Source organism: Haliaeetus albicilla, chromosome 24, assembly GCF_947461875.1.
Source record: "Haliaeetus albicilla chromosome 24, bHalAlb1.1, whole genome shotgun sequence".
In the NCBI taxonomy this organism is placed as follows: Eukaryota; Metazoa; Chordata; class Aves; order Accipitriformes; family Accipitridae; genus Haliaeetus; species Haliaeetus albicilla.
The window spans coordinates 20,397,412-20,417,103 of NC_091506.1; the positions used below are offsets into that span (position 1 = coordinate 20,397,412).

Here is a 19,692-nt window from a genome sequence, read left to right on the forward strand (position 1 = left end):
CCCGGCTACGGGCAGGGACGCCCTCGGCCACCTGCCGCCCGCTCTGAGGCGGCCACCACCTCACAGGGGTGGCTGCGAAGTGCTGAGGCGGGGGCCCGAGCCCTCGGCACCCACGTCACCGGGGCGTCACCGGGTGACGCTGAGGGAGCTGGGGCTGTTTAGTCTAGAGAAGAGGAGGCTGAGGGGAGACCTTGTCGCTCTCTACAACTACCTGAAGGGGGGTTGTAGTGAGGTGGGTGCTGGTCTCTTCTGTCAGGTGGCCGGAGATAGGACGAGAGGCAATGGCCTCAAGTTGCGGCAAGGGAGATTTCGGTTAGATAGGCGCGTGATTTTGGGGGCGAGCAGTGAGGGCCTGTCACGACCCAGACTGGACAGACCAGGGAGTCGTGTTTAATTCGAAATTCTCTTGGGCTAAATTAAGGTGAAGCAACACCAAACGATCGGTTAAAGATTTTATTCATGACAGAAGCCAACTGATTTGGGGAGGCGTGGTAGTAGGTGGCAGGGTTTCTCACAACAGGAACTGGCATAAGACTACTTCTGTAAACCGTGTAACCATATACATCAATTGAGGGAATAAGGAGATCCCTCCTGTTGAGTCAGGAGGTTCAGAGCAGACCCCCTCGCTTTCCAGACTCCTCCTCAGAGAAGGGCCCAGGGGCGGCTGGATCCACTCTTAGTCTCAGACTTGGTCAACGGTTTCTATCTTGAAACGGATGAGGTGTAGGGACTTTGGCAAAGGAAAAGGAAAGAGAGAAGAAGACAGAGAGAGAAAAAGGAAGAGAGAAAGATTTCACCGGTCCTGGGTCTGTCCAGCGTTGGTTCAGTCAGCCGAGGTGTCTGGTCAGCCGAGGGGTCCAGTCCTGGTGGGCTTGTCCGGTGGACAAGTTTCCTCTTGTCCTATTGCAAGTTTCCTGATGGAAGAGACCAGCACCCACCTCACTACAACCTCCTTTCAGGTAGTTGTAGAGAGCGATAAGGTCTCCCCTCAGCCTCCTTTTCTCCAGACTAAACAGCCCCAGCTTCCTCAGCCGCTCCTCGTAAGACTTGTGCTCCAGGCCCCTCACCAGCTTGGTTGCCCTTCTCTGGACACGCTCCAGCATCTCCATGTCTTTCCTGTAGTGAGGGGCCCAAAACTGAACACAGGACTCGAGGTGCGGCCTCACCAGTGCCGAGTACAGGGGAACAATCACCTCCCTGCTCCTGCCGGCCACGCTATTTCTGATACAGGCCAGGATGCCGTTGGCCTTCTTGGCCACCTGGGCACACTGCTGGCTCGTATTCAGCCGGCTGTCAACCAGCAGCCCCAGGTCTTCTTCTGCCGGACAGCTTTCCAGCCACTCTTCCCCAAGCCTGTAGCGCTGCGTGGGGTTGTTGTGACCAAAGCGCAGGACCCGGCACTTGGCCTCGTTGAACCTCGTACAATTGGCCTCGGCCCATCGATCCAGCCTGTCCAGATCTCTCTGTAGAGCCTTCCTACCCTCAGGCAGACCAACCCTCCCTCCCAACTCGGTGTCGTCGGCAAACTTGCTGAGGGTGCACTCCATCCCCTCATGCAGATCGTTGATAAAGATATTAAACAGAAGCGGCCGCAGTACTGAGCCCTGGGGAACACCACATGCGACCCACATTTTCTCCTGCCTCCAGGGTTTGTCAGCTTTCTATCAGCCACGGCTTTGCCAGATTCCCACTCGAGGTGACTGGAGGCAGTTTTGCTCCTGCCCCACTTGGCTTATGTAGTTTTGGGCTGTCCCCACTCGGGACATCTGGTATAACCCCTTGTTCCCACTCAAAACATAGCCCCGTGCCAGCTACCGTGAAGAAAATTAACTCTATCCCGGCCCAAACCAGCACCCCTCCCCTGTAAAAGAGAGGGGTTTGATGCCAGGGCAAACGACAATTTGCCGACTTGGCAGAGTACGGGTGCCCTGAGATGTCTCAGGAGAGGCAGGCTGGGCTAAAGCTTCTCTCCTCCTCCTCCTCCTCTCCGGGTTCTGTGGTCTAGCGGAGCAGCTGGGGCTTTGCCGCAAGGACACCCTGGGTCCCGGTCTGCTGTCCTGCAGGCAGCAGCACAAGCCAGGAATGACACTGTCTGCTCAGCACGCTCTGGGTGTTCTCCATGGGAAGGACAGCATGGGACTGGGCTTGTTGTTCCAGCTTTATTAAAAAAAAAAAATTTATTAAAATACAGCTGTTTTCCAGAGGAGGATTTCACTTCTTCAGGGCTCACCGGGGGCCAGCAGCACAGTGACTGCAGGCTCCATCCTGATCTTGGCATCTCTCTTATCAGGATGAAGATGGCCTCCGCTGCGAGAGTCCTGACCGAGAGTTCAGGGTCTTTTGCCAAGGGCAGAAGGGCTGCAAGAGAAGGAAGCAGAGCAGACATGACCCCCCCCCTGCCTGCAGAGACCCCCAGGAGTCCCCTCCAGACCATGGCACCCTGCCCAGGCCCCGTCCCCTGCCCCACCAGCCCCTCCTCGCCGTCGCAGGTATCCCGCAGCTTCTGCCTGCTCAGGTTCCTCGGGTGCCATGCGGCAAGACCTTGCTGCCAATGCGGTGGTGGGGACTGGGGCCAGGCTGGCAGAAGAGGGACCCTGGGGACTGTGGCCCACCGATGAACCTGATGGCCACCTCTGGCAAGGTGGCTTGAGTGTCCCGCAGGTACGGCAGGCTCTGCCAGAGGTCTTCTTCCACCCTCTTCTTGTCGTGCGCTAACTAGAGAGAGCACAAGGGCACAGGGACTGGTACGGACCCTCCCAAGTTGGCCGGACCAGTACCTCCTCCCACTACCCCCTTCCCCCTGGCGACTCCTGTCTCCCAGCCAGAGCTGGGAGAGGTTCAGACAGCCGCAGGCAGTGGGGGCCCGGGCATGCTGAGACCCCCTCTTTCATATTGCTAGGGCCCATATGAGTCAGCATTTCCAAAGGGCCGTTTTTAAAGCCTGAAACCAAGGATTTTGGCCCTAAAACGGGGCTTTGGACCCTACAGCTGGGTCTTTGGATGCTCATTATATGCCTCGGACATTAAGGAAATGAGGCTTTGAGCCCTAAGTGAGGAGTTTGTACCTTAAAATGAGGGTTGGCACCCTGCAACTGAAGTCTTTCAATCCTCGAATCAAAGCTTTGGACCCTAAGCCTGAGGCTTTGGGACCTAAGCCTGAGGCTTTGAGCCCTAAAAGTGGGCTTTGGACCCTCCAAATGAGGGTTTGGACAGTCCAGATGCAGCCTGCACCCTAAAAATGCTTGTCTGGATCCTAAAAAAGAGGCTTTGGACCCTGAAAATGAGACTATGCAAACTAACCCTGAGCTTCTGCACCCTAAAAGTGAAGGTTTTGGAAACTAAAATGAGGCTTTGGAAGGCAAAACTAAGAGTTTGGAAAGTAAAAATAAGGGTTTGGACCGTATAAATTTGGATTTAGACTCTACAAATGAGGCTGTGGTCCTTCCAGATCAGACTTTGGGGCTTAAAAATGATGCTCTGGGCCCTTAAAATGAGTCTCTGAACCTTAAAGATGGAGCTTGGAACTAATAAATTAGGTTTTGTCCTCCATGTATGTGGGCCTGGACCTTAAAAATGACTGTTTGCACCCCCAGAAGTAGGCTTTGGTCTTTTAAATTTATGCTTTTTGCCCTAACATTGAGGCTTGCATTATAAAAATAAGGGTTGACACTTGAAAAACTCAGGGTTGAATTTTAAAAATGATGCTTTGTAAAGCACAAACTCGTACTTGTTCACTGTAGCTATCTCCATGGCAGGTTAAATTTCTCGCCGTCTATTCTGTGTTTTAGTTTCCTTCTCAGGCAAACCATGGTGACAAACAGTACCCAAAAGGCTCTGGTGCTTCCAGACAGTGGCTTGATGGCTTGCGTAACCTACCTGTAGCCCCATCCCACGGAACGTAGGAATGGTGTTACAAGTAAATAAGGTAGCGTCCTGCTTTAGGAAGAAAGTGTGTTGGACTTGAAAGCCTTGGGTAGGACAGGAGGAGCATGTCTTCTTGGGTCAGTGATGAGCGTTGGCATGTACTGTGTGATCTAGAGTTGATGTCTGTCGCCACTTGAGCTCTAGAATTACTCTGAGACCCAGGAAGCTCCGGTTTCCTTAGGCTGTGACCTAAGGGAGTCGAGATAAAGACAGTTTAACAAGTGCAGGGAATAAAAAAGGAAGCCAACTGATGTGACAGCAACCACCGACCACCTCTCACCAGCAGGCAGATGCCCAGCCATCTTGGTGCAGTGGCTGCCTTGGAAAGACTCCCCCAGTCCCGGTTTTCTTGCTGAGCATGACACTACGTGGTATGGATCCGTGGTACCCCTTCGGTCAGCTCGGGGCAGCTGTCTCTGCTGTGTCCCCTCCCAGCCAGCTGGGTGGGGCAGCAGAGTGAGAAACAGAGAAGACCTTGGTTCTGCGTAAGCACTGCTCAGCAGTAGCTAAACATCGGTGTGCTGTCAACGCTAAAACCAGCATCGTGCAGGGTGCGATGACAAAAAAATTACCGGTATCCCAGCCAGGCCCAGTACAGAAACCCTTCTGTGCCCGCTCACGATTCTTATTCCTGTGAGAAACCCATGAAAAATAGGGCATTTGACTTATCGGGGAGAAATGTGAACACACTCCCGATCTCTGGCTGGCATCTCGCTTTACTTGCATGACCTAGAAGGTACGCGCAAGTCTACGCGGTTTCTTCGGCACCTTGGGAAAGGGCTCTCTTGCCTCGATTTCCAGGGAGAAACTCCCCAAAGCGGCACCACAGAGGTATTCCTAAACCTCGCTAACTGAGAGCCCCCAGCAGCAAATTCTGCTGACTAACACCGGGCCCGACTCACCCTCCCTAGGAGGAAAACCGTAGATTAAGGGACGCCTGGAAAATAGGACACGAAAAAGAAGTTCCAGGTAGTCAAAGCTACATTCACATTATTAGGTCAGCCCAACAGTATAAGAACACAAGGCTGCCAGATTAAACACAGAAATCACATCGGTTTTCCCCTCGTTGCATGTTTCTGCCGTGCAGACCTCATCAAGGTCTGGCCCTGCCAGCTGGACGTCCCCAGCTCCCCGTCAGCCGTATGATGCAACAGCCCATACGACAGGCGCCCGGAGCTCACGTCTTCCCAGTCACAGCAGGCAAGAGCAGAATGACAAAGCGCTGCCACCGAGTTCTCTTTTGGACCCTCTGTACCTCCTTTCCTTCCTCTTTGTTGGCAGGAAAGCCCATCGGGTCTCCCAGGTTCCCCTGCCTTCCTCAGAGAGGACAGCTGCTCCCTGCTGTAATGAAGCAACTCGCATGCTGCATCAAGGCCTGTCAGAAAGGCGCTCAATGCACACACCGCAAGACCACCTGTAGTTTGCCTGAAGAGCGGAGGGTTGTTCGCATCCGTACAGCCAGCCCAGGGGATTCTCTTTGCGCTTTGGTCACCGTTATTCTTTGATTCAGCCTTCCAGCTCTGCGCCATCTTCTGCGGAGCTGTTCAGCCGTCACTCTGCAACCAAATCTCTTCTCCTTCCTGCACTAGAAAGGTACTTGCTGGTCTCCAACGGGAGAGAAATCCTTTTGGATGACTGACATTTCCCAGGCCCCCTGTTACCTTGCCGTAGAGCACGTGGGGGTTTTTTGCTCTAAAGGGCGTATGACGGGACTCAAGCCCTCAGTAACAGGTACTGCTCTGGCTCTCCTGAGCTCTGAGGAGCACGTTCCTGACCAGGTGTTTGCAGTCTCTCTTAAAAAGGATTTCTTGGCTTGTTCTGCAAGAAGGAAGCCTTCAGTTGGTGCAGCAGCAATCACGTTGGAGAACAGGACCCGGAGCTGGGGAACGGGGAAAGGCCTTTGGCTACTGTAGAAACACAAGCTGCAGAATTCTTCATGTCACAAAGACAGACGTGACACCGAAATCAACTTTCCAAGAAAAGTAGCTTTGCCGCTTTGCCCCAGTTCTGCTAACCTGGGCAACGAGGATGGGAAATGGGTTATAGGCTTATCGAGAAGGAGGCAGAGTTGAAGCGTGTCAAAAGTCGCTGGGGCCGGGGCGCGTGATTTTGGGGGGCGAGTCGTGAGGGCCGTGCCGGCTGGGGGGGGCACAGCCCACATTGCCAGAGACGGGCGGTGGCGCCGACTGGGCCGTGCCGGGCCACCCTCCCGGCGGCGGGGGCAGAGAGCCGAAGCCCACGGCCATGGCGCGGGGCAGCCGGCCAAGGCCAGCCCGTGAGGAGGGAGGTCTGGGGAAGGTGCTGCCAACCGCCAGGGAGAAGACAACGCTCTGGGCCCAGCCCCTAAGGCTGCCCCCCAAGAAAGGGAGAGGTGGAGGAGGAGGAGGAAGCTGACGAATGAGCGTGGAATGTCCCAGCACAGAGATTAACGGCCAACTTTATTGTACGGGTGGAGGGGGATCAGGACCAGCGCTCGGGGATGGCGCACGGCTGGTTCCATGGCGGCGTCCGGGCCGGCTGTAGGGATGTTGGGCCCGGCGTTGCAAGCGGGAGCGGTCTGGCATCCGCACGGGCCCAGGGGGGCTGGAGCTTCCACTGCTCTCAAGTGCTGGGGAGCCAGAGGAGGACCCCGCTGGCAGCTGGCTGGCGGTGCTGGGGCTGCTGGTCTCGGGTGCCGGGGAGCTGTGGGACGGCCCCGGCGCCGCCTGGCTGGGGGTGCTGGTCTCAGCACTTGTTGCTGGCGCACGGCTCCTGTCATGGCGTCTTCTGGGCCGGCTGTAGGGGTGTTGGGCCCAGCGTTGCAAGCGGGAGCGGTCTTGCATCCGCACGGGCCCAGGGGGGCTGGAGCTTCTGCTGCTCTCGAGCGCTGGGGAGCCGCAGGAGGACCCCGCTGGCAGCTGGCTGGCGGTGCTGGGGCTGCTGGTCTCGGGTGCTGGGGAGCTGTGGGACGGCCCCGGCGCCGCCTGGCTGGGGGTGCTGGTCTCAGCACTTGGTGCTGGCGCACGACTCCTGTCACGGCGTCTTCTGGGCCGGCTGTAAGGGTGTTGGGCCCGGCGTTGCAAGCGGGAGCTGTTTCGCACGCGGTCGGGCCCAGGGGGGCTGGAGCAGCTGCTGCCCTCAAGCACTGCGGAGCCTTGGGACGGCCCTGATGCCGCATTGCCGGGGCTGCTGGTCTGCGGTGCCAGGGAGCCATGGGGTGGCCCGAATGCCGCCTGCCTCCCAGTGCTGGGGCTGCTGGTTTCCAGCGGTGGGGAGCCGCAGGAGGACCCCGCTGGCAGCTGGCTGGCGGTGCTGGGGCTGCTGGTCTCGGGTGCCGGGGAGCTGTGGGACGGCCCCGGCGCCGCCTGGCTGGGGGTGCTGGTCTCAGCACTTGGTGCTGGCACACGGCTCCTGTCATGGCATCTTCCAGGCCGGCTGTAGGGATGTTGTGCCCGGCGTTGCAAGCGGGAGCTGTCTCGCATCCGCACAGGCCCAGGGGGACTGGAGCAGCTGCTGCCCTGAAGTGGCGGGGAGCCGCAGGAGGACCGCGAAGCCGCCTGGCTGGCAGTGCTGGGGCTGCTGGTCTCCGGTGCCGGAGACCTGAGCGATTGCCCCGATCCTGCCTGGCTGGCAGTGCTGGGGCTGCTGGTCTCCGACGGTGGGGAGCCGCAGGAGGACCCTGATGGCAGCTGGCTGGTGGTGCTGGGGCTGCTGGTCTCCGGTGCCGGAGACCTGAGCGATTGCCGTGATCCTGCCTGGCTGGCAGTGCTGGGGCCGGCGAGCTCCGAGCTGGCACTGGAGGCTGTAAGGGGAAGCAGGAAGGTCAAGGGCTCGGCCCCCAGGCCCGGGGCAGGATAGGCCAGAGCGGTGCCCCCAGCCCTCCTAGAGCAGAGAGGCTCTGCCAGGCCCACCCTGGGCTCCCGCTGCCAGGCCTTGCCTGGCCCCTGGCCCCAGCCCAGGGGCAGCCGGGTGCTTTGCCTCTTACCGGTGCCCAGGCCAGCACACGCGTCGCACTCCCAGCTGGCCGTGCTGCTCCTCAAGTCGGAGCAGCGTCTGTGGGTGCCCTCGGCAGCGCAGGAGCAGCACAGGAGCAGTTGCCAGGGCCTGGGGAAGCAAACGTGCTCATGGCTGTGAGGACAAAGTGACCGCAGCACGGGATTGTCCGGCCGAGCTCTCGGTCTCGGTCCTTGCGCCTCGAGCCCTTGGCGAGACAGGGTTCCCGTACAGAGCCCCGGGGTGCAGCTTTGGCAACTTACCCCTCTTGCTCTGCCTGCTCCCTGCCTCCGGGACAAAGGCACTCCCTGGCATCGCAGCGGCTGTGCCTCTCGCCTAGTTCTGCGTATGCACGCCTGTTCTCCCATGATGGCAGTCTGATGGAGAAAGGAAAACGGATGAGCCCCTGCTGCCCCGGCATAAGGGAGATGCAGGGCGTCCCTGCTCGCCCCGCCCCGCCCTGTTTCCAGCTCCTCCGTGAAGCTGAAGCCCAGACTCGCGGGACAGCAGAGGGCCAGGAAGGACTGCTGGGGCAGCCCCTGGCGCAGCACAGCGCTTGCAGCCTCCTGTCTTGTGAGCCGGCCAGAAGGACACCAACCTCAAGGGGATTCGGATCCCCATGGTGAGCATTTCTGAGAGAAAGTGCTCCTTATCTCTACAGAGTGGGCACTGGAAGCAGGAAATGCCGGCGCTCATAGCCTGTCCCTGCAGGAGGAGAAACGTAAGGGGCACGAGTGAGGCCCTGGTGCTGCCGAGCGCCTGCCGTGCCCCGGGGGCGAGCAATTCCCGGGGGCGAGGGAACGGCTCCTACCTGGATGCAGCCCCTGTGGAACCAGGCGTGTTTGCACGCTGGGCACACCATGGTGCCGTAGGACTTTCTCTCCTCCACATGGTCCAGGCAGATGAGGCAGGTGGTGTTCTCCTCCGGAGCCGCCTCCACTGCCTGCTCTGGGCGGTGCTCCCAGCAGAAGGCCCTGGGGGCAAGAGGAAAGGGATGGGCGAGGTGAGAAGCGCTGGCTCCTTCCCGGGTGGCAGCGAGGAGGGGAGAGGAGGTACCTGTACTGAAGAGCGAACTGGGTGACGCATCCACCCTCCACGGCACAGGGGAGATGGAAGCTGCGCTCGCAGCCCCTCCGCCAGCAGGAGATGGCGGCCCCGCTCTCGCCACAGACGAAGCAGTGCTGGAAAGAGCAGAGCAGCCCCCATCAGCGGCAGCCGCCGCGGCCAGCCCCACGCCTCCGGGCAGGGCGCAGGATGTGGCCGCTGCTGGGTCACACCCCGCAGATGCGCCTGTCGGACGAGGCTCCTGTGCTGGAGCCTCTGTGGAGCTGCTGGGAGCAAGACTCCTGCCCCAGAGCCGGCCGGAAGGGCTGGGATTTCTTTCTCGGATCCAGGCTAGGGTCCCGCAAACCTCTCCCGGCACAGATCTCCCCGGTCTTGTCAGGTGCTCACCTTCTGCGCTGCCTGCGCGATTGTACGTCGAATATCCTCGGGGAGAAATCCCATGAGTCCTGCTTCCCTGCCCCCTCGCTGAAAAAGCCCGCTGGCAAAAAGCTGCAGCAGAGAAAAGAGGAGGAGCTGCTGAGGAGAGCGTGGCAGGGACTGCCTGTCGGCAAGCTGGAGGGAGCCCCGGCGTAACTCACCAGGCAAAACACGTGGGCACAGAGCCCTCGCTTCTCCAGTTTGGCCCCGCAGAGAGCCGGGTCAGCCTCTGCCCGGCGACACAGCAGGCATGCTGGAGGGGAGAGAGCAAACGCCACTGGGAATGAGCACCTCTGCGGGGCCGGGGGAAGCGTCCCTGAGGGATTGCCCCCAAGGGCCTGCTCTGCCCCTGCCGAGCTGGCTGACGGGCAGGGCTGGAGGCCTTGGAGAGGAAGGGGGCATTGCAGGCACGGGGGTCCCAGCAGGTGCCCACTGCCCAGCCTGGGCCCCGCTGGCTGAGGACAGGAGGGGCCCTGCCCCGGGGTGGTCGGGGAGCTCCTGCCTCCCCCTGCCACCGCTCTCGGCCCCACGCCGGCCGCCCCGACAAGCCCTCTGCTACGCCGCGGGAGGGCTACTTTGCTCTCACCCTGCTCCATCGAGTCGGGGGCCTTCTGCTTCCTTGCGGACATGGCGCACGTCAACGGTGAGCGTTTGGAGAGTCCCTGTCCCAGCAGCGCCGGGCGTCTCCTCCAAATGCTCCTCTGCTGACTCTGAGGGAGAAGCGGGGCGCGGGCGAGGGAGAAGCCAGAGGCGGGTGAGCTTGCAGCACAGGCCCAGCGCCCCGAGGCCTGGGGCCCCCCTCCTCCCTCGGCAGCCCCGCACCAGCCCCGTCCCTCCCCTGCCCTCTCCTCACCTCACCAGGTCGCACTGACGGGCGGCCTGTGCCCAGCGCTCCTTTTTGTGGGCTTGCCCCCGCGGGTCACAGTGGCCGCTGTGACATCAGCACCGCTGGCCCGCGTGCGCCCCGGCTACGGGCAGGGACGCCCTCGGCCACCTGCCGCCCGCTCTGAGGCGGCCACCGCCTCACAGGGGTGGCTGCGAAGTGCTGAGGCGGGGGCCCGAGCCCTCGGCACCCACGTCACCGGGGCGTCACCGGGTGACGCTGAGGGAGCTGGGGCTGTTTAGTCTAGAGAAGAGGAGGCTGAGGGGAGACCTTGTCGCTCTCTACAACTACCTGAAGGGGGGTTGTAGTGAGGTGGGTGCTGGTCTCTTCTGTCAGGTGGCCGGAGATAGGACGAGAGGCAATGGCCTCAAGTTGCGGCAAGGGAGATTTCGGTTAGATAGGCGCGTGATTTTGGGGGCGAGCAGTGAGGGCCTGTCACGACCCAGACTGGACAGACCAGGGAGTCGTGTTTAATTCGAAATTCTCTTGGGCTAAATTAAGGTGAAGCAACACCAAACGATCGGTTAAAGATTTTATTCATGACAGAAGCCAACTGATTTGGGGAGGCGTGGTAGTAGGTGGCAGGGTTTCTCACAACAGGAACTGGCATAAGACTACTTCTGTAAACCGTGTAACCATATACATCAATTGAGGGAATAAGGAGATCCCTCCTGTTGAGTCAGGAGGTTCAGAGCAGACCCCCTCGCTTTCCAGACTCCTCCTCAGAGAAGGGCCCAGGGGCGGCTGGATCCACTCTTAGTCTCAGACTTGGTCAACGGTTTCTATCTTGAAACGGATGAGGTGTAGGGACTTTGGCAAAGGAAAAGGAAAGAGAGAAGAAGACAGAGAGAGAAAAAGGAAGAGAGAAAGATTTCACCGGTCCTGGGTCTGTCCAGCGTTGGTTCAGTCAGCCGAGGTGTCTGGTCAGCCGAGGGGTCCAGTCCTGGTGGGCTTGTCCGGTGGACAAGTTTCCTCTTGTCCTATTGCAAGTTTCCTGATGGAAGAGACCAGCACCCACCTCACTACAACCTCCTTTCAGGTAGTTGTAGAGAGCGATAAGGTCTCCCCTCAGCCTCCTTTTCTCCAGACTAAACAGCCCCAGCTTCCTCAGCCGCTCCTCGTAAGACTTGTGCTCCAGGCCCCTCACCAGCTTGGTTGCCCTTCTCTGGACACGCTCCAGCATCTCCATGTCTTTCCTGTAGTGAGGGGCCCAAAACTGAACACAGGACTCGAGGTGCGGCCTCACCAGTGCCGAGTACAGGGGAACAATCACCTCCCTGCTCCTGCCGGCCACGCTATTTCTGATACAGGCCAGGATGCCGTTGGCCTTCTTGGCCACCTGGGCACACTGCTGGCTCGTATTCAGCCGGCTGTCAACCAGCAGCCCCAGGTCTTCTTCTGCCGGACAGCTTTCCAGCCACTCTTCCCCAAGCCTGTAGCGCTGCGTGGGGTTGTTGTGACCAAAGCGCAGGACCCGGCACTTGGCCTCGTTGAACCTCGTACAATTGGCCTCGGCCCATCGATCCAGCCTGTCCAGATCTCTCTGTAGAGCCTTCCTACCCTCAGGCAGACCAACCCTCCCTCCCAACTCGGTGTCGTCGGCAAACTTGCTGAGGGTGCACTCCATCCCCTCATGCAGATCGTTGATAAAGATATTAAACAGAAGCGGCCGCAGTACTGAGCCCTGGGGAACACCACATGCGACCCACATTTTCTCCTGCCTCCAGGGTTTGTCAGCTTTCTATCAGCCACGGCTTTGCCAGATTCCCACTCGAGGTGACTGGAGGCAGTTTTGCTCCTGCCCCACTTGGCTTATGTAGTTTTGGGCTGTCCCCACTCGGGACATCTGGTATAACCCCTTGTTCCCACTCAAAACATAGCCCCGTGCCAGCTACCGTGAAGAAAATTAACTCTATCCCGGCCCAAACCAGCACCCCTCCCCTGTAAAAGAGAGGGGTTTGATGCCAGGGCAAACGACAATTTGCCGACTTGGCAGAGTACGGGTGCCCTGAGATGTCTCAGGAGAGGCAGGCTGGGCTAAAGCTTCTCTCCTCCTCCTCCTCCTCTCCGGGTTCTGTGGTCTAGCGGAGCAGCTGGGGCTTTGCCGCAAGGACACCCTGGGTCCCGGTCTGCTGTCCTGCAGGCAGCAGCACAAGCCAGGAATGACACTGTCTGCTCAGCACGCTCTGGGTGTTCTCCATGGGAAGGACAGCATGGGACTGGGCTTGTTGTTCCAGCTTTATTAAAAAAAAAAAATTTATTAAAATACAGCTGTTTTCCAGAGGAGGATTTCACTTCTTCAGGGCTCACCGGGGGCCAGCAGCACAGTGACTGCAGGCTCCATCCTGATCTTGGCATCTCTCTTATCAGGATGAAGATGGCCTCCGCTGCGAGAGTCCTGACCGAGAGTTCAGGGTCTTTTGCCAAGGGCAGAAGGGCTGCAAGAGAAGGAAGCAGAGCAGACATGACCCCCCCCCTGCCTGCAGAGACCCCCAGGAGTCCCCTCCAGACCATGGCACCCTGCCCAGGCCCCGTCCCCTGCCCCACCAGCCCCTCCTCGCCGTCGCAGGTATCCCGCAGCTTCTGCCTGCTCAGGTTCCTCGGGTGCCATGCGGCAAGACCTTGCTGCCAATGCGGTGGTGGGGACTGGGGCCAGGCTGGCAGAAGAGGGACCCTGGGGACTGTGGCCCACCGATGAACCTGATGGCCACCTCTGGCAAGGTGGCTTGAGTGTCCCGCAGGTACGGCAGGCTCTGCCAGAGGTCTTCTTCCACCCTCTTCTTGTCGTGCGCTAACTAGAGAGAGCACAAGGGCACAGGGACTGGTACGGACCCTCCCAAGTTGGCCGGACCAGTACCTCCTCCCACTACCCCCTTCCCCCTGGCGACTCCTGTCTCCCAGCCAGAGCTGGGAGAGGTTCAGACAGCCGCAGGCAGTGGGGGCCCGGGCATGCTGAGACCCCCTCTTTCATATTGCTAGGGCCCATATGAGTCAGCATTTCCAAAGGGCCGTTTTTAAAGCCTGAAACCAAGGATTTTGGCCCTAAAACGGGGCTTTGGACCCTACAGCTGGGTCTTTGGATGCTCATTATATGCCTCGGACATTAAGGAAATGAGGCTTTGAGCCCTAAGTGAGGAGTTTGTACCTTAAAATGAGGGTTGGCACCCTGCAACTGAAGTCTTTCAATCCTCGAATCAAAGCTTTGGACCCTAAGCCTGAGGCTTTGGGACCTAAGCCTGAGGCTTTGAGCCCTAAAAGTGGGCTTTGGACCCTCCAAATGAGGGTTTGGACAGTCCAGATGCAGCCTGCACCCTAAAAATGCTTGTCTGGATCCTAAAAAAGAGGCTTTGGACCCTGAAAATGAGACTATGCAAACTAACCCTGAGCTTCTGCACCCTAAAAGTGAAGGTTTTGGAAACTAAAATGAGGCTTTGGAAGGCAAAACTAAGAGTTTGGAAAGTAAAAATAAGGGTTTGGACCGTATAAATTTGGATTTAGACTCTACAAATGAGGCTGTGGTCCTTCCAGATCAGACTTTGGGGCTTAAAAATGATGCTCTGGGCCCTTAAAATGAGTCTCTGAACCTTAAAGATGGAGCTTGGAACTAATAAATTAGGTTTTGTCCTCCATGTATGTGGGCCTGGACCTTAAAAATGACTGTTTGCACCCCCAGAAGTAGGCTTTGGTCTTTTAAATTTATGCTTTTTGCCCTAACATTGAGGCTTGCATTATAAAAATAAGGGTTGACACTTGAAAAACTCAGGGTTGAATTTTAAAAATGATGCTTTGTAAAGCACAAACTCGTACTTGTTCACTGTAGCTATCTCCATGGCAGGTTAAATTTCTCGCCGTCTATTCTGTGTTTTAGTTTCCTTCTCAGGCAAACCATGGTGACAAACAGTACCCAAAAGGCTCTGGTGCTTCCAGACAGTGGCTTGATGGCTTGCGTAACCTACCTGTAGCCCCATCCCACGGAACGTAGGAATGGTGTTACAAGTAAATAAGGTAGCGTCCTGCTTTAGGAAGAAAGTGTGTTGGACTTGAAAGCCTTGGGTAGGACAGGAGGAGCATGTCTTCTTGGGTCAGTGATGAGCGTTGGCATGTACTGTGTGATCTAGAGTTGATGTCTGTCGCCACTTGAGCTCTAGAATTACTCTGAGACCCAGGAAGCTCCGGTTTCCTTAGGCTGTGACCTAAGGGAGTCGAGATAAAGACAGTTTAACAAGTGCAGGGAATAAAAAAGGAAGCCAACTGATGTGACAGCAACCACCGACCACCTCTCACCAGCAGGCAGATGCCCAGCCATCTTGGTGCAGTGGCTGCCTTGGAAAGACTCCCCCAGTCCCGGTTTTCTTGCTGAGCATGACACTACGTGGTATGGATCCGTGGTACCCCTTCGGTCAGCTCGGGGCAGCTGTCTCTGCTGTGTCCCCTCCCAGCCAGCTGGGTGGGGCAGCAGAGTGAGAAACAGAGAAGACCTTGGTTCTGCGTAAGCACTGCTCAGCAGTAGCTAAACATCGGTGTGCTGTCAACGCTAAAACCAGCATCGTGCAGGGTGCGATGACAAAAAAATTACCGGTATCCCAGCCAGGCCCAGTACAGAAACCCTTCTGTGCCCGCTCACGATTCTTATTCCTGTGAGAAACCCATGAAAAATAGGGCATTTGACTTATCGGGGAGAAATGTGAACACACTCCCGATCTCTGGCTGGCATCTCGCTTTACTTGCATGACCTAGAAGGTACGCGCAAGTCTACGCGGTTTCTTCGGCACCTTGGGAAAGGGCTCTCTTGCCTCGATTTCCAGGGAGAAACTCCCCAAAGCGGCACCACAGAGGTATTCCTAAACCTCGCTAACTGAGAGCCCCCAGCAGCAAATTCTGCTGACTAACACCGGGCCCGACTCACCCTCCCTAGGAGGAAAACCGTAGATTAAGGGACGCCTGGAAAATAGGACACGAAAAAGAAGTTCCAGGTAGTCAAAGCTACATTCACATTATTAGGTCAGCCCAACAGTATAAGAACACAAGGCTGCCAGATTAAACACAGAAATCACATCGGTTTTCCCCTCGTTGCATGTTTCTGCCGTGCAGACCTCATCAAGGTCTGGCCCTGCCAGCTGGACGTCCCCAGCTCCCCGTCAGCCGTATGATGCAACAGCCCATACGACAGGCGCCCGGAGCTCACGTCTTCCCAGTCACAGCAGGCAAGAGCAGAAGGACAAAGCGCTGCCACCGAGTTCTCTTTTGGACCCTCTGTACCTCCTTTCCTTCCTCTTTGTTGGCAGGAAAGCCCATCGGGTCTCCCAGGTTCCCCTGCCTTCCTCAGAGAGGACAGCTGCTCCCTGCTGTAATGAAGCAACTCACATGCTGCATCAAGGCCTGTCAGAAAGGCGCTCAATGCACACACCGCAAGACCACCTGTAGTTTGCCTGAAGAGCGGAGGGTTGTTCGCATCCGTACAGCCAGCCCAGGGGATTCTCTTTGCGCTTTGGTCACCGTTATTCTTTGATTCAGCCTTCCAGCTCTGCGCCATCTTCTGCGGAGCTGTTCAGCCGTCACTCTGCAACCAAATCTCTTCTCCTTCCTGCACTAGAAAGGTACTTGCTGGTCTCCAACGGGAGAGAAATCCTTTTGGATGACTGACATTTCCCAGGCCCCCTGTTACCTTGCCGTAGAGCACGTGGGGGTTTTTTGCTCTAAAGGGCGTATGACGGGACTCAAGCCCTCAGTAACAGGTACTGCTCTGGCTCTCCTGAGCTCTGAGGAGCACGTTCCTGACCAGGTGTTTGCAGTCTCTCTTAAAAAGGATTTCTTGGCTTGTTCTGCAAGAAGGAAGCCTTCAGTTGGTGCAGCAGCAATCACGTTGGAGAACAGGACCCGGAGCTGGGGAACGGGGAAAGGCCTTTGGCTACTGTAGAAACACAAGCTGCAGAATTCTTCATGTCACAAAGACAGACGTGACACCGAAATCAACTTTCCAAGAAAAGTAGCTTTGCCGCTTTGCCCCAGTTCTGCTAACCTGGGCAACGAGGATGGGAAATGGGTTATAGGCTTATCGAGAAGGAGGCAGAGTTGAAGCGTGTCAAAAGTCGCTGGGGCCGGGGCGCGTGATTTTGGGGGGCGAGTCGTGAGGGCCGTGCCGGCTGGGGGGGGCACAGCCCACATTGCCAGAGACGGGCGGTGGCGCCGACTGGGCCGTGCCGGGCCACCCTCCCGGCGGCGGGGGCAGAGAGCCGAAGCCCACGGCCATGGCGCGGGGCAGCCGGCCAAGGCCAGCCCGTGAGGAGGGAGGTCTGGGGAAGGTGCTGCCAACCGCCAGGGAGAAGACAACGCTCTGGGCCCAGCCCCTAAGGCTGCCCCCCAAGAAAGGGAGAGGTGGAGGAGGAGGAGGAAGCTGACGAATGAGCGTGGAATGTCCCAGCACAGAGATTAACGGCCAACTTTATTGTACGGGTGGAGGGGGATCAGGACCAGCGCTCGGGGATGGCGCACGGCTGGTCCCGTGGCGGCGTCCGGGCCGGCTGTAGGGATGTTGGGCCCGGCGTTGCAAGCGGGAGCGGTCTGGCATCCGCACGGGCCCAGGGGGGCTGGAGCTTCCACTGCTCTCAAGTGCTGGGGAGCCAGAGGAGGACCCCGCTGGCAGCTGGCTGGCGGTGCTGGGGCTGCTGGTCTCGGGTGCCGGGGAGCTGTGGGACGGCCCCGGCGCCGCCTGGCTGGGGGTGCTGGTCTCAGCACTTGTTGCTGGCGCACGGCTCCTGTCATGGCGTCTTCTGGGCCGGCTGTAGGGGTGTTGGGCCCAGCGTTGCAAGCGGGAGCGGTCTTGCATCCGCACGGGCCCAGGGGGGCTGGAGCTTCTGCTGCTCTCGAGCGCTGGGGAGCCGCAGGAGGACCCCGCTGGCAGCTGGCTGGCGGTGCTGGGGCTGCTGGTCTCGGGTGCTGGGGAGCTGTGGGACGGCCCCGGCGCCGCCTGGCTGGGGGTGCTGGTCTCAGCACTTGGTGCTGGCGCACGACTCCTGTCACGGCGTCTTCTGGGCCGGCTGTAAGGGTGTTGGGCCCGGCGTTGCAAGCGGGAGCTGTTTCGCACGCGGTCGGGCCCAGGGGGGCTGGAGCAGCTGCTGCCCTCAAGCACTGCGGAGCCTTGGGACGGCCCTGATGCCGCATTGCCGGGGCTGCTGGTCTGCGGTGCCAGGGAGCCATGGGGTGGCCCGAATGCCGCCTGCCTCCCAGTGCTGGGGCTGCTGGTTTCCAGCGGTGGGGAGCCGCAGGAGGACCCCGCTGGCAGCTGGCTGGCGGTGCTGGGGCTGCTGGTCTCGGGTGCCGGGGAGCTGTGGGACGGCCCCGGCGCCGCCTGGCTGGGGGTGCTGGTCTCAGCACTTGGTGCTGGCACACGGCTCCTGTCATGGCATCTTCCAGGCCGGCTGTAGGGATGTTGTGCCCGGCGTTGCAAGCGGGAGCTGTCTCGCATCCGCACAGGCCCAGGGGGACTGGAGCAGCTGCTGCCCTGAAGTGGCGGGGAGCCGCAGGAGGACCGCGAAGCCGCCTGGCTGGCAGTGCTGGGGCTGCTGGTCTCCGGTGCCGGAGACCTGAGCGATTGCCCCGATCCTGCCTGGCTGGCAGTGCTGGGGCTGCTGGTCTCCGACGGTGGGGAGCCGCAGGAGGACCCTGATGGCAGCTGGCTGGTGGTGCTGGGGCTGCTGGTCTCCGGTGCCGGAGACCTGAGCGATTGCCGTGATCCTGCCTGGCTGGCAGTGCTGGGGCCGGCGAGCTCCGAGCTGGCACTGGAGGCTGTAAGGGGAAGCAGGAAGGTCAAGGGCTCGGCCCCCAGGCCCGGGGCAGGATAGGCCAGAGCGGTGCCCCCAGCCCTCCTAGAGCAGAGAGGCTCTGCCAGGCCCACCCTGGGCTCCCGCTGCCAGGCCTTGCCTGGCCCCTGGCCCCAGCCCAGGGGCAGCCGGGTGCTTTGCCTCTTACCGGTGCCCAGGCCAGCACACGCGTCGCACTCCCAGCTGGCCGTGCTGCTCCTCAAGTCGGAGCAGCGTCTGTGGGTGCCCTCGGCAGCGCAGGAGCAGCACAGGAGCAGTTGCCAGGGCCTGGGGAAGCAAACGTGCTCATGGCTGTGAGGACAAAGTGACCGCAGCACGGGATTGTCCGGCCGAGCTCTCGGTCTCGGTCCTTGCGCCTCGAGCCCTTGGCGAGACAGGGTTCCCGTACAGAGCCCCGGGGTGCAGCTTTGGCAACTTACCCCTCTTGCTCTGCCTGCTCCCTGCCTCCGGGACAAAGGCACTCCCTGGCATCGCAGCGGCTGTGCCTCTCGCCTAGTTCTGCGTATGCACGCCTGTTCTCCCATGATGGCAGTCTGATGGAGAAAGGAAAACGGATGAGCCCCTGCTGCCCCGGCATAAGGGAGATGCAGGGCGTCCCTGCTCGCCCCGCCCCGCCCTGTTTCCAGCTCCTCCGTGAAGCTGAAGCCCAGACTCGCGGGACAGCAGAGGGCCAGGAAGGACTGCTGGGGCAGCCCCTGGCGCAGCACAGCGCTTGCAGCCTCCTGTCTTGTGAGCCGGCCAGAAGGACACCAACCTCAAGGGGATTCGGATCCCCATGGTGAGCATTTCTGAGAGAAAGTGCTCCTTATCTCTACAGAGTGGGCACTGGAAGCAAGAAATGCCGGCGCTCATAGCCTGTCCCTGCAGGAGGAGAAACGTAAGGGGCACGAGTGAGGCCCTGGTGCTGCCGAGCACCTGCCGTGCCCCGGGGGCGAGCAATTCCCGGGGGCGAGGGAACGGCTCCTACCTGGATGCAGCCCCTGTGGAACCAGGCGTGTTTGCACGCTGGGCACACCATGGTGCCGTAGGACTTTCTCTCCTCCACATGGTCCAGGCAGATGAGGCAGGTGGTGTTCTCCTCCGGAGCCGCCTCCACTGCCTGCTCTGGGCGGTGCTCCCAGCAGAAGGCCCTGGGGGCAAGAGGAAAGGGATGGGCGAGGTGAGAAGCGCTGGCTCCTTCCCGGGTGGCAGCGAGGAGGGGAGAGGAGGTACCTGTACTGAAGAGCGAACTGGGTGACGCATCCACCCTCCACGGCACAGGGGAGATGGAAGCTGCGCTCGCAGCCCCTCCGCCAGCAGGAGATGGCGGCCCCGCTCTCGCCACAGACGAAGCAGTGCTGGAAAGAGCAGAGCAGCCCCCATCAGCGGCAGCCGCCGCGGCCAGCCCCACGCCTCCGGGCAGGGCGCAGGATGTGGCCGCTGCTGGGTCACACCCCGCAGATGCGCCTGTCGGACGAGGCTCCTGTGCTGGAGCCTCTGTGGAGCTGCTGGGAGCAAGACTCCTGCCCCAGAGCCGGCCGGAAGGGCTGGGATTTCTTTCTCGGATCCAGGCTAGGGTCCCGCAAACCTCTCCCGGCACAGATCTCCCCGGTCTTGTCAGGTGCTCACCTT

The 19,692-nt window shown here is 59.5% G+C and overlaps 1 long non-coding RNA gene and 2 other non-coding genes across 3 annotated transcripts; 2 read left to right on the forward strand and 1 right to left on the reverse strand.

The window, feature by feature from the left end:
• Positions 1-4,000: 4,000 nt before the first annotated feature.
• Positions 4,001-4,085, forward strand: LOC138681868 (small nucleolar RNA SNORD45). The gene has a single exon (XR_011322068.1). It is a non-coding gene; the product is annotated as a small nucleolar RNA SNORD45 (small nucleolar RNA).
• Positions 4,086-9,351: 5,266 nt separating this feature from the next.
• Positions 9,352-10,077, reverse strand: LOC138681787 (uncharacterized). The gene is made up of 3 exons (XR_011321993.1): positions 9,965-10,077; positions 9,540-9,631; positions 9,352-9,450 (listed from the first exon to the last, which is right to left on the reverse strand). It is a non-coding gene; the product is annotated as an uncharacterized lncRNA (long non-coding RNA).
• Positions 10,078-14,341: 4,264 nt separating this feature from the next.
• LOC138681869 (small nucleolar RNA SNORD45) lies at positions 14,342-14,426 on the forward strand. The gene has a single exon (XR_011322069.1). It is a non-coding gene; the product is annotated as a small nucleolar RNA SNORD45 (small nucleolar RNA).
• Positions 14,427-19,692: the final 5,266 nt, after the last annotated feature.